This window comes from Ostrea edulis, chromosome 3, assembly GCF_947568905.1.
Source record: "Ostrea edulis chromosome 3, xbOstEdul1.1, whole genome shotgun sequence".
NCBI lineage: Eukaryota > Metazoa > Mollusca > Bivalvia > Ostreida > Ostreidae > Ostrea > Ostrea edulis.
Window position 1 is genome coordinate 78,877,917 of NC_079166.1, and position 12,705 is coordinate 78,890,621.

The 12,705-nt window shown below is 35.9% G+C and overlaps 1 protein-coding gene and 1 long non-coding RNA gene across 6 annotated transcripts in view; one reads left to right on the forward strand and one right to left on the reverse strand.

Moving 5' to 3' along the window:
• LOC125676208 (uncharacterized) overlaps nt 1–12,705 on the forward strand; it is a 441,312-nt gene that overhangs the window by 407,668 nt on the left and 20,939 nt on the right. The window lies entirely within an intron of this gene.
• Nucleotides 6,388–12,281, reverse strand: LOC130052908 (uncharacterized). 4 transcript variants are annotated; one of them, XR_008801287.1, is made up of 5 exons: nt 11,970–12,279; nt 10,876–10,982; nt 10,045–10,190; nt 8,267–8,487; nt 6,388–7,280 (listed from the first exon to the last, which is right to left on the reverse strand). It is a non-coding gene; the product is annotated as an uncharacterized LOC130052908 (long non-coding RNA). The 4 variants fall into 4 exon arrangements; XR_008801285.1 differs by having other exon boundaries at nt 10,876–10,985; XR_008801284.1 differs by having other exon boundaries at nt 10,876–12,281.

Here is a 12,705-nt window from a genome sequence, read left to right on the forward strand (position 1 = left end):
TAAAACAATCTTATCATAAAATTTCATCTTGATTTCAAAGAAAAAATGTAATCAATTTAGTTCTAGACAAAGTTTAACATATTCATTTATACTGACGATTGATTAAAACTTTACTTGGTAAAAATAAACAAATATACTACATCATGTTTTGTAAATAAGAATTCTCCTATGTAGTTGGAAATTTTTTGACGCATGCATAAATTCTCTTCAATGTTCAAAACAAGATGTGAAAAAAAAAACCAACAGAGCACTGCTGTTCATTACACAGTCCGCATCCGTATGTCCTGTCCTACCTTGGGGGTGTGTGCTTTAGAACAGAAATTACAAAAATGCACTGTAGCCACCTTGCAATTGTCTTTTGTGATGTCCTGCATGTTCCGATTAGGAGCTATGTCAGTGGGAGGCCTAGCTATACTTCCTCTTATAGGCACATATCATCGTCTTTTCAACAACATAAAAATGGAATGGGGGGGGGGGGCGAAGATGTCTTGTCTAAAATTATTGACAAGGAAATAAAAATAGGGGAGGCTGTCCGAACTTCAAGTCCTAATTCGTGGAAGGGGAGGAGGGTTCAGCAACTAAAACTTACTCAACCTCCGCTCGACTGCGATTGATCAGATACTGTGTGTTTGTATGGAAAGGGGTTGTCGTCTTTCACGACATGAGTTCAATTCTTAACTTGAAGCTTACGTTCTTCTCTTTCAATACTACTATCAGAAATAGTGGGGGGAGTGGGTTACCATTATACTAAATATGTACCTTTATTTGCATATCAAAATAATGAAAAATACCGTTGTCACCCCCCCTCCTCCTATGCAGATATGCGCCCTCCTTCATGATAAGAAATGTTTTGATGGTCACTATATTGATCAGGAAGTGTATGACATATTTCTTCCATTTTTTGCTGAGTTGACCAACCGGATACTTAGATCATAAATAGACAAACATGTAAACGTCTCGAAAAAATTATTGGTCTGAACCGAAATAAGAGCATGTCTTGACTTATCACAGCATTTGTAATTCTATTAATATGAATTTAAAACCCAAATTCTGAAACTTAAATATCCAATACAATTATTTTCCTAATATTCTAAAAATCGGATGAAACGGCCCACGTCAAGCAGTCATAATGTGATAAAAGAAAATATAAAATTTATTATATATATAATAATTATTTGATAAATACTTAAATGTACTTAACAACTGATCCAGTGAAACACTGAATATTATAGACAAATATATTGTTTCTCTTCATTTAGGAAACATACCAGTGTACCAACTCTTTAGAATTGGTTAAAATTAATGATTACATAAATCTGAACTAAAAACCAGTCTATAGATATTTGATAAATGAATCATCGTAATTGAGAAAGAAAATTCAAATTCTCGATGAATCTTCTCGTGTTTATTTTGACACCATTCATTTTGGAAACCATTTTATGCGCTGGAAGATGCGCATTTTACTGGTAATTGCATCTTAATCAAATGGTAAAATATTTACATATGTGCATTTTCCTTGTTACAGTGTATCTATGTATGATTGCGCAATATTTTTCGTCTACCAGTGCGCCCGAGTCTTAATAATGACATTTTCCCGCAGTTCGCTAGTATTCACGTTATAGTAGCGTGTTTTCATATACTTGTTTTGGTCAGTAGCGGGCAGTATACTGTCACGGGGAGTAAGCGGGTTAGTTAGACTGGTGACTTTCTAGCCAGCGTTCATGCAGATAGGACACATTATGCTATTTTCAGTTTTTATTTAGCATTTTGTATATTTTTCAGTATGTTTACCTTATTTTTCCTCTTTATTTGTGAAACAACATACTGTCACAATCTGGAGGGGAGGGGGGGGGTGACATACCGTCACAATCTGGATGGTGTGTGACAAAGCCGGGAAAAAGGATGGTACCAACAGACGCGTTCTAACTTACTATCCAAAATATTAAGCAAGAGCATGTTGGTACATTCATCCACAAAATCCACCGTTTAAGAATACATATACATAATAATGCATTAGTATGAGATATGAATATGAAATGATGGATTCCGAGGATGACTTCTTGTTCTCTCGGTAATTTCTGCTTCCCTTGTTCATAGGAGCCTTTTCGTTTTACAAAATGCGGACCTCCTCATAACATTGAATAAAATATTTTCCGTTTTGTTCCGTCTTCCGTTCCGTGTTATAGCAACACCCCAGATTGGCAAATGTATAGGTCGAGGCTATCTGGTACCGCTTAGAGGGTGACGACCACGAGTTATCTCATCTTATGTAGGTACGAGTTATCCCTCGTGCCAATTTATAATTCACAATGATTCGTACGAATAATCGTCGTGTGTCAATTCTTTTATACTTATTTCTTGATAGACCAATATTAGGTAAAATAGGTCATGTTGGAGCTCCATTGTGGTTGGCAAACACATGTATATTTATTATCAATTACGTAGGAAACATGAATACTTTCAATCATATTCAAATCAATCGGTTCTAAAAATGAGAAGCACAACACTGTTGATTATTTAAAACTCAGATTTTCGACACAACCCGCGTCTAAATCAAGAGACATATATTACATAAGCAAGTATCAAAAAACCCTGACAAATATTAATAATCTACACTGTTAACAAGAATGATACACTGTTGCAGTGAATTGAGAAAAATGGTAATTCTATGCATAAACATATAATTTTTTTTAATGCATATTAGGTACCGTGTGTTATAATGGATGTATTAGCATCACACCCTCCCCAAAGTATTAGACTGATATTTCTAAATCATTGATGTACAAATTTCGGGCAGAATATTTTAAAATCTTGATACACCATTAGAACGTCGTAGTATTCATAATTTCACGGAATGTTGTGACAGCACATTGATATGAAATACGCTTAATTACAATTAACAATGTGTACACTTTAAATCAACTTGAAATGTTATTTTCCATAGAGGATATCAAGACTTTTACATATTTGTTGTTTGAAAACTGATACCAACTTATAAGGCAACCTCCCTGTAACAGGTACCAGATTATAAAGCACTCTCCCTCTAACAGGTACCAACTAATAAAGCACTCTCCCTCTAACAGGTACCAGATTATAAAGCACTCTCCCTCTAACAGGTACCAACTAATAAAGCACTCTCCCTCTAACAGGTACCAGATTATAAAGCACTCTCCCTCTAACAGGTACCAACTAATAAAGCACTCTCCCTCTAACAGGTACCAACTTATAAGGCAACCTCCCTCTAACAGGTACCAACTTATAAAACACTCTCCCTCTAACAGGTACCAACTAATAAAGCACTCTCCCTCTAACAGGTACCAACTAATAAAGCACTCTCCCTCTAACAGGTACCAACTATTAAAGCACTCTCCCTCTAACAGGTACCATCTTATAAGGCAACCTCCCTCTAACAGGTACCAGATTATAAAGCACTCTCCCTCTAACAGGTACCAACTAATAAAGCACTCTCCCTCTAACAGGTACCATCTTATAAGGCAACCTCCCTCTAACAGGTACCAGATTATAAATGGAGGATATTTTATAATCTGGTACATGTTGGAGGAAGTGTGCTTTGTAAGTTGGTACCTGTTAGAGGGAAGGTACTTTATAGAATCTGGTACCTGTTAGAGGGAGGGTGCTTTATAAGTTGGTACCTGTTAGAGGGAGGGTGCTTTATAATCTGGTGTCTGTTAGAGGGAAGATGCTTTATGATTTGATGATAAAGCATTTTATCTCAAAGAGGTACCAAGTTATACAGCACCATAACTCTAACAAGAAGCAGTGTATGCTAGGACTAAAATAATTATAGCTTCTCCCAAAGTAGAACTTCTATTGTGCTTATCAAAAACAATCGTTGTCAATAGTACAGTGTACTTGGGATCAGCTGGACTTGTTACACTACAGAAATCATGGAACACACTGTTTCCATGTTGTACCTGTTTGGTTGTGAATCCCAGATGATGTTCAACAACTTGTTCAACACCTTGCTTGAAATGAAAAGACTTGTAAAGTTTACAAATTTATTATAGCACAAGTCAATATTGTTTTAGAGTAGCTGATAACAAGTAATAAGTTTTCCAATAAAAATAAATGAGTACAAGCAGAAAAGGTTACATAGGGTGTTTTTCTGATGCCATTTCTAGAATAAAGTGCACCGCCACGGCACATGATATGCCCGTCACATATTGTTAACAGTATAGACTGTACCCATTAAAACATTTTTTTTATATCACCTTAATTAAATGTCACAGTGACCTTAAAGTAGGATGCGACACACCTTCTACCTAAGATGCATTAGTTGACCAATTTTGGTGATTCTAGGTCTAAAAGTTTTCAAGTTATGAGTCGGACAAGTTTTTGCCATATATGGCCATATCTTCTTAATGAAAAGTCACATTTACCTGGTTTTAATGTGCGACACACCTTCTACCCAAGATGTATCTACAGACAAAGTTTGATGATTCTAGGCCTTGTAGTATTTAAGTTACGGGTCGGACACGAAAAAGCTAACAGACGGACAGACAGATATCTTCTTAATGAAAAGTCACAGTGACCTGGTTTTAATGTGCGACACACCTTCTACCCAAGATGTATCTACAGACAAAGTTTGATGATTCTAGGCCTTGTAGTATTTAAGTTACGGGTCGGACACGAAAAAGCTAACAGACGGACGGACATGAACGCTATACCATAATATGTCCCGTCTTAAGACGGGCGTATAAAAAGACTTTAAATAGTATCAGCCATCATCAGGTTGTCACATACTTTCTTTCCATGAATAAAAGCTCCCAAACTTAAAAGTGACAGGAGGCCGGTAGATAGACAACTAGAGCTCTGCGGAAAATATTTCCCCAAAATTGACCATGATCAACAATCTGTAAATATTCTAAAACACCAAAGAAGTTATTTACAAAGACCCTAGCTTCAAAACTGTGAGAGGAGTTAAAAGGTCAAACCGTCATTTATTTAATACATGTATATTTCCTCAAAAACTGACTCGGTTAAACCTGTAATTTTCAACAACAAAAAATTAAACAAAAATCAAAATCATAGCCACATACACATTTTCCATACCCATACAAATACTCTGCAGAATAAGGTTCTCAGTTGAATATTGGGAGAAATTTGACAAATCATGTACTTTCTATGTAACGTTTCCTCAAAATACTCAGTTCAAGAATCTGTAATTTTCTCAAACAAGGTTTTCCTATTAAGTGAACCTACAACCTTGACCTTAAAAAACAATAAGCATCTTCCTTTTATGGTGATCAAATGTACCAAGTTGTAAGATTCTAGAGCTTACGGTTCAGTCTGTATCCCATCTTACAAGGTCCGGACAGACAACACCATACCCAGTCTCTGACGGGCAAGTACCATAATAAGAAAATCTAAAGTTATGACCCTAACAAGCTTTCACAAACTATAAAACATGAGGTGTTTGTAAAACATATAAGCCTCCATGGTGCAAAATTGAAAAGGGTTATACACATGCATAATTTGATTGATAGTAGTATCATCAATTCGAAATATTGAGCAAACAATATCTTCCTATGTCAGGAGTGGATTGACCAAGTGACCTAAAAATCAATAGGGGTCATCTACTCCTTATGCTGTACCAGGTTTGGTGTCAATCAAGCAAATAATTCTTAAAACATAAGAGACAATATATTACTATGTCCAGTTTACCCCTTGACTTTTGACCATATGACCTCAAATCTACTCCTTGAGATGTACCAGTGTACCAAGTTTGATATCTGTCAAGCAAAGGGTTCTCAAGATATTGAGCAGGCAGTGTCTTCCTATGTCCAGAGTAGATTGACCCTTGACATTTTGACCTGAAAAACAATTGGGGTCCTCTTCTTTTCATAACCAACCCACATATGAAATATATTACGATCAAGTGAATGGTTCTTAAGATATTAAGCGGACAACATGTGGTCTATCGACCGACCAACAGGTGCAAACCAATATGCCCCTCTTCTTTGAATGGGGGAATAAATATAGTGTTATAACACTAAAAGGCTTCCATACATCTAAAAGTAACATAGGACAAGGCTAACTATAGAAACATTGAGATAGCCTAAACACTTAAACTCTGAAAAAGTAATATCTGATACTACCCTGAACCAAGTAAATTGACTCTGCTAAGGTATTTACATATTATAATGTAAAATCTAAATAGTTCCCTAACTCAATGTTATGTTCATTTCCTACTCTATGTAAAAGATAAGAGGCGAACACGAAATTCATGTGAAAAGTACAAACCTTAGAGTTCTTTAACCTAGAAGAGTGAGTAAATCTGAGTCAGCTCCTTATATAGGGCTGACAAAATAAATGGGATACTAAATATAAATGCTCAATCTGATAACCCAGGATTAAACCTCTTGGCCAATGAAATTGCAGAAAACAAATTATGTTCAGGAAGACTGGCATAATGGCAGGTATAATGAATTACATAGCACAGTGAAAGGTAAACATGTGAAACATTAAGATATTTCCTTTTTAAAATCTTAAATGTAAAGTTTGAAAAGGTTGCATGTATAGTACAATGTATGCCAGTGGATTTGAAAATGACCTGAATCAATGCTCTTTCTATTTGGTACAAAACAGATATAGTTATGATTAATCATTATATCATTGGGTAAAGGCGGCAGTCTGCTTCCCTTAAGGATGTATTCTAAACAGTGGATGCAATCAAAATCTCTGCCTCCACAAACATAATATCTTTGAAGTATTGGATGTGTGTGTTCATATTCTGTCCAATCCTGTAACATGAAAAACAAGACATAATCTTATTGGCTCATCCTAAATTTAGTATCCTATCAAAGTTTAACTAGTAAATTGCATTCTTCTATTGTGTTATCGAGTATATAAGCTCAAACACAGTATTTATCAAGTTTCTTTGAATAATTAGAATTTATCCTACCATCTCCTACCATTATCTTTTTCCTTTAAATATTGAATATCTTAGACAGAAAATAAAATCATAAAACTTTATATATCACACAATGCGAAGTCAATATAAAATTACTGGTAAAGAAAGTTCAACTCTTTGACACAAGTATGATGGAAAATTAAAGATAACGGTGATAATGTTTCGAGGATTGTTTTCATCTCTCAAACAAAATACATGTAGAATTTCAGATTGAAAATAGAAGCAATGTTGACTATTTGAAATGACCATATGGAATTTGTGCACCACAAAGATGAACTTACATGATGGATTTTAGCCTAAACAGCCCAAATTCTTCCAAAACCAATGCACACAGTTCTAAACTACCCTGGATGAAAAAATGAAAGAAAAAAAGATTTATATATATATATGTCTGTTCTTAATGTTTGAATATCTTCACACAAATAAAAGATATAGGTTAACAAAGAGGCCCATGGGCCACATCGCTCACCTGAGTCACCCTGGTCCAGTTCTAAAGATTTTCCCTATATATTCGCATGTAAAACTTTGGTCTCTATTGTGACCCCATCCTACCCCCAGGGGTCATGATTTGTAACAAGAGGCCCATGGGCCACATCGCTCACCTGAGTCACTTTGGCCCATATCTGAAGACTTTCCATATATATTTCCATGTAAAACCTTAGTCCCTATTATGGCCCAAACTACCCTTTGCATACTTGAATCTACACTATGTCAGAAAGCTTTCATGTAAATGTCAATTTCTTTGGCCCAATGGTTCTTGAGAAGAAAATTTTTAAAGCTTTCTCCTATATTTGTATGTAAAACTTTGACCCCCCCCCCCACTTGTGGCCCCACCCTACCCCCCAGGGGCCATGATTTGAACAAACTTGAATCTGCACTACGTCACGATCACGATTTTCATGCCATGTTTGGTTTAAATTGGCCCAGTGGTTCTGGAGAAGAAGTCGAAAATGTGAAAAGTTTAACAGACAGACGGACAGACAGACAGACAGACGGACAGACAGACAGACAGACGACAGACAAAAAATGATCAGAAAAGCTCACTTGAGCTTTCAGCTCAGGTGAGCTACAAACTTGAATCTGCACTAGGTCAGGAATCTTTAATGATAATTTCAGGTCCTCTGGCCCAGTGGTGCTTGAGAAGATTTTTAAATGACCCCACCCTAATTTTGTGATTATCTCCCCTTTGTGCCAAGTTTTGGTTGAAATTGGCTCAGAGGTTCTGGAGAAGAAGATGAAAATGTGAAAAGTTTATGCCGACGACAGACAACTAACAAATTTTGATCAGAAAAGCACATTTGAGCCTGAGAAAAAATTTTTTTTAGAACTTACTGGCAAAATCTCGGTGCCCTGTAAATGTGATTTCTTACATCCTTATTGGCGGGGTAAAAGCATCTGTTAAATTCTGAGATGGTGTTCCCTGGTGAAATAGTATCCTTTACAAACAGATGGAAATGTCTTTTTGTTTCATCAACGCTTTGTGTGCCCTCGTGTACAAGTAAATGTATTTTTGATATAATAGTCTCATCTACTGGCTGGCTTAATCCTGGAAACTAAGAAAACATTCTAAATGAATACATGTAATTATATAAGGGGATTTGAAACAAAATGTATGCCTCTCTTGCTGAACTTTGCCAACAGAATTTAAGTTTTACAATTTTCATTTATGTATATTGAAAGTTTGATGCCAGTGACATTTGGGAATTACTGACATAGCATTATTTTAGGGATTGTAGCATTGGTGAGAAACACTGCACTGCCACCGGTCTCTAATTTATGAATGGGCTTGTAAATTTTTCACTTAAAGTTTATAATCTGATTGGACTACTTGTCTGGCAATATATACAGGGCTCGAAATTAATGTATGCCCGTCACTCCGTGACTGGTTAAAAGTCTGGCTGACTGACTGACATTTGTTTTAGTCAGTCAGATGAGTTAATTTTCTAAAGCATCATTTTGGAAAATATACTTATGAAAGAAGTAGGTACAGTTTCTAAAGTCATTTGGCCCAAAATATCGATGATTTCACTTGGAGCTCAAACCCTGGCATTCAAATAAGGTATGGATTAGCAAACCCAAAATCTGCTCAGTTTGATCAGCAAAATGATTTGTGTCATATGACGTGAGCTAGAAGTTGGCATAAAATTGCAAAAATGCCATTTTCAATGAAAATATCCACAAATTCAGGTGGTTTTCTTATCAGAAAACATACAGTGCATGCGTCGAGCAAATTCATATTCAAGTATGTTTTTCATCTTAAATTAATACACAATATATATCATTTTTATTTTGCTCGACAAATGCGCACATCTTTTCCTGAGCAATAATCTGTATGACATTTGACAGTTTTCAGGCTTATTTGAAAACAAGATGTGTTTGTGAAACACAAATGCCCCAGATAATGGCCAATTCCAAAGATGGTCAAGGTCACAAGGGCAAATATCTTGGTACCAGTAGAAAGATCTTGTCAAAAGAAATCATCATGTATAATACGAAAGCTCTAATATTTACCATTTAGAAGTTATGACCAATGTAAAAAAAATTAAAAGTAAGTTAAATGTCAAGGTCAAAAGGTTTAATACCAACGGAAAGGTCTCGTCACAAGGAACACTCATGTGAAATATCAAAGCTCTATCACTTATTGTTCAAACGTTATTAGCAAGGTTAAAGTTTTCAAAAAGTAGGCCAAACTCCAAAGTCAAGGTCACAGGGTCAAAAATGTTGGTACCCCTGGAAAGGTCTTGTCACAAGGAACACTCATGTGAAATATCAAAGCTCTATCACTTACTGTTCAAAAGTTATTAGCAAGGTTAAAGTTTTCAAAAAGTAGGTCATACTCCAAGGTCAAGGTCACATGGTCAAAAATGTTGGTACCCCTGGAAAGGTCTTGTCACATGGAACACTCATGTGAAATATCAAAGCTCTATCACTTAATGTTCAAAAGTTATTAGCAAGGTTAAAGTTTTCTAAAAGTAGGTCAAACTCCAAGGTCAAGGTCACGGGGTCAAAAATGTTGGTACCCACGGAAAGGTCTTGTCACAAGGAATACTGGTGACATAAAAAGTTAGCTTCAAGCCCTGTATATAGGGAGTAAAAGATGCTTCATTTACCTCCCCTACTAGATGCTTTCTGTGATCTGCTGGATCTGGTAAAAACAATGAATCTCCACTTTCTTCTGAATGCTTTCCTTGGCCAACTTCTCACAGAGGAGCTTTGATATTGTTTTCCTTTTCCAGATAGAGTCCGTTTCTTGAATCTGAAGACAAATATGACACCATTTTAACATGTCTAAGTAGTCCTCATAAATTCCAGTAATTAACATCACTAAATGTTTTAACCTCTAATTGAAAATGATTTCATATTTGAGTCTTCGCAGGGGTTTTCCTACCATTTTCAAACTGGGTCCAGAGTCCGTAGAATTGGGAAAATTGACACATAAAATGTTCAAATTGGGAAAGTATGAAAAGTATTAATTACTTTGTGCTTAGATACGTATAAATAAAAGAGAAGAAAAAAATGTTTTCACTCAGCAAAACATGATATATATTCATAGCAAAATCTGTGTCAGAGATCTCATTCCTTTCTGTCTAAAAAAAATTCTAATTATGTCTCCCCTCTTCCAGGGGGAGACATAGTTTTTGTACTTCATCTGTCTTTCTGTCTGTCACAAAATCTTGTGAACACTTCTCCTATATGGCTTATCGGATAGTCTTGAAACTTTGTGCAATGCTTCATTCTCATTTGTAGATGTGTATATTGGTGGGACAGGATGATCCAATTATTTTCCTTAAAGTTATAGTGGATCTAACAGGGGTGGAAGAACAGTGTCATTGTTACATAAGGGTCCAGCAAATGAAAAGACCCAGTCCCTATTGAAAATTCCCTCTAATTAGATAACAGCTAAACTATAAGCTGATCTTCATGGTGTACAAAATGCATACCTTAAACTCTGGATATTTCAAGACAGTCCTCAAGGAAACTATTGTGAGGCAGTCCATCTTCTTGGAAGGCTGTAGTGATTGTCTTTTTTTTTGTGTCTAGCTGAATTCTGCTGAAAGAATTTATTAGTCTCACTATCAACCTTGCCATGCATTAATTTTTTTAAAGACCACACCTGTAATCAAAATCAAAGCATTACTTGTTTCTAAATATATACATCAGTATCATCACCAACAAAGACAGCCTTGTCTTGAAACACAAGCTTAGTATAACATGAAACCAATCATTACAATGACCAATGTTTCAAATTTATTTATATTAACAGTCCTTGACCAGTCGAATTTGATCAATATTTTCATTAGTTTGTCACTATGAAGATACCGTAATTTTCCAACTCAGTCTCAGATAGACATACACGGAGAAAATTTGTGGCTGGATCGGGAATTGAACCTAGGGACCTCTGTGCAAGATTTTACCAGTTGGTGCCGTGACTACTCTTGTCCTGCCAGGGGTGAAATGAATCTGGGTCGTGTGTCTTCGACAGCAAAAACAAATTAAAGGGAGGAATTTAGTAGTTAGGGCTACACGGACCGTGGATATCGACCTGGATAGCTCAGTGGTTAGAGCACCTGACTAGTAATGCAGGGATCCTAGGTTCGACTCCTGGTCCAGCCAAATATTTTCTCCTCCCCTATACTGCATTCCGTGACGTAACTTGCGCAGTGTTAAGTTTATACGTGTATCAAATTAAAAATCTAGGCCCACTGGCCTTCATTGTGGAATGAATAGTAGGATTGTTACATATAATGTCCGAAATTACAAACGTTCACAGAAAATACCAAAGATATGACCGAAATTAAAAATTATTGAAGTCGTCAAAGGAGGGACCAAAATTTTTAATGTGAATATGATAGTAGATGTCATGTATTACTGAGGTCATTTTAGCTCCTCTCTCGGTAATTTTTGTCATTTTTTTTTTTTGGTAATTTCTGTAAATGGTACCGTAGTAGGCTAGTTTTGGTCATTCCTGCGCTGCGGAATGACTTACCACGTGCCCTGGCCTTGTGCTTGTTTAGCCTATATTGAATATACTTACCGATCTTGCAAAAATCTTTTGATTCCCGGGCAATATGGTACTAATATCTCATGTTTTATAAATTAATATACCTCGCAGACACTACTAAAGACAGAGATATTTCCGGCACCAACGGTCTCTTCGTAGATATGTTTGGTCTATCGTCCCGCTTTCCCATATTTGATATTTTCTATCTTTTTTTGCGCAAGAGTTAGCCTATTTTAAGTACAACTTAACAGATGAAATACAGGGGCAATTAACTCATTGTATAGGGGCAGGTAACTCGTGGTCGCCGCCTTGCAAGCGGTACCAAATAGCGTTAACCAAATGTATAGGCCTATATTTTATTGGGGCTAAAATTGATGGGTTGGTGTCTTTTCCTTAAACATATATTTCTTTTTATTGAACGTTGAGTATTTTTAAAAATCAAATAATAATTTCACAGATCTTAACACAAACTCGACCATACTGCAATGAAATTTTATGAATTAATGGAATTTTAAGTAAATCCAAGCTTTCGTTTGAATCTTTGCGTGTTTCTTATAGCAGATTTATGTTGCATAGATCGTTTTATTCTTTGGAAGATGTTCTGACAATGGGAAATGTAATTGGAATAAAAAAAATCATTTACTCTTCTCGTTACATTTAACATTTATTTTATACATATAATTTGAAACGTCGAGAGCTTGTGTTTTGTAAGCAGTGTGGTGTTTTTGGTTACGTAATACTTTCTGTCTTCACATGTGTCCGATCCGAG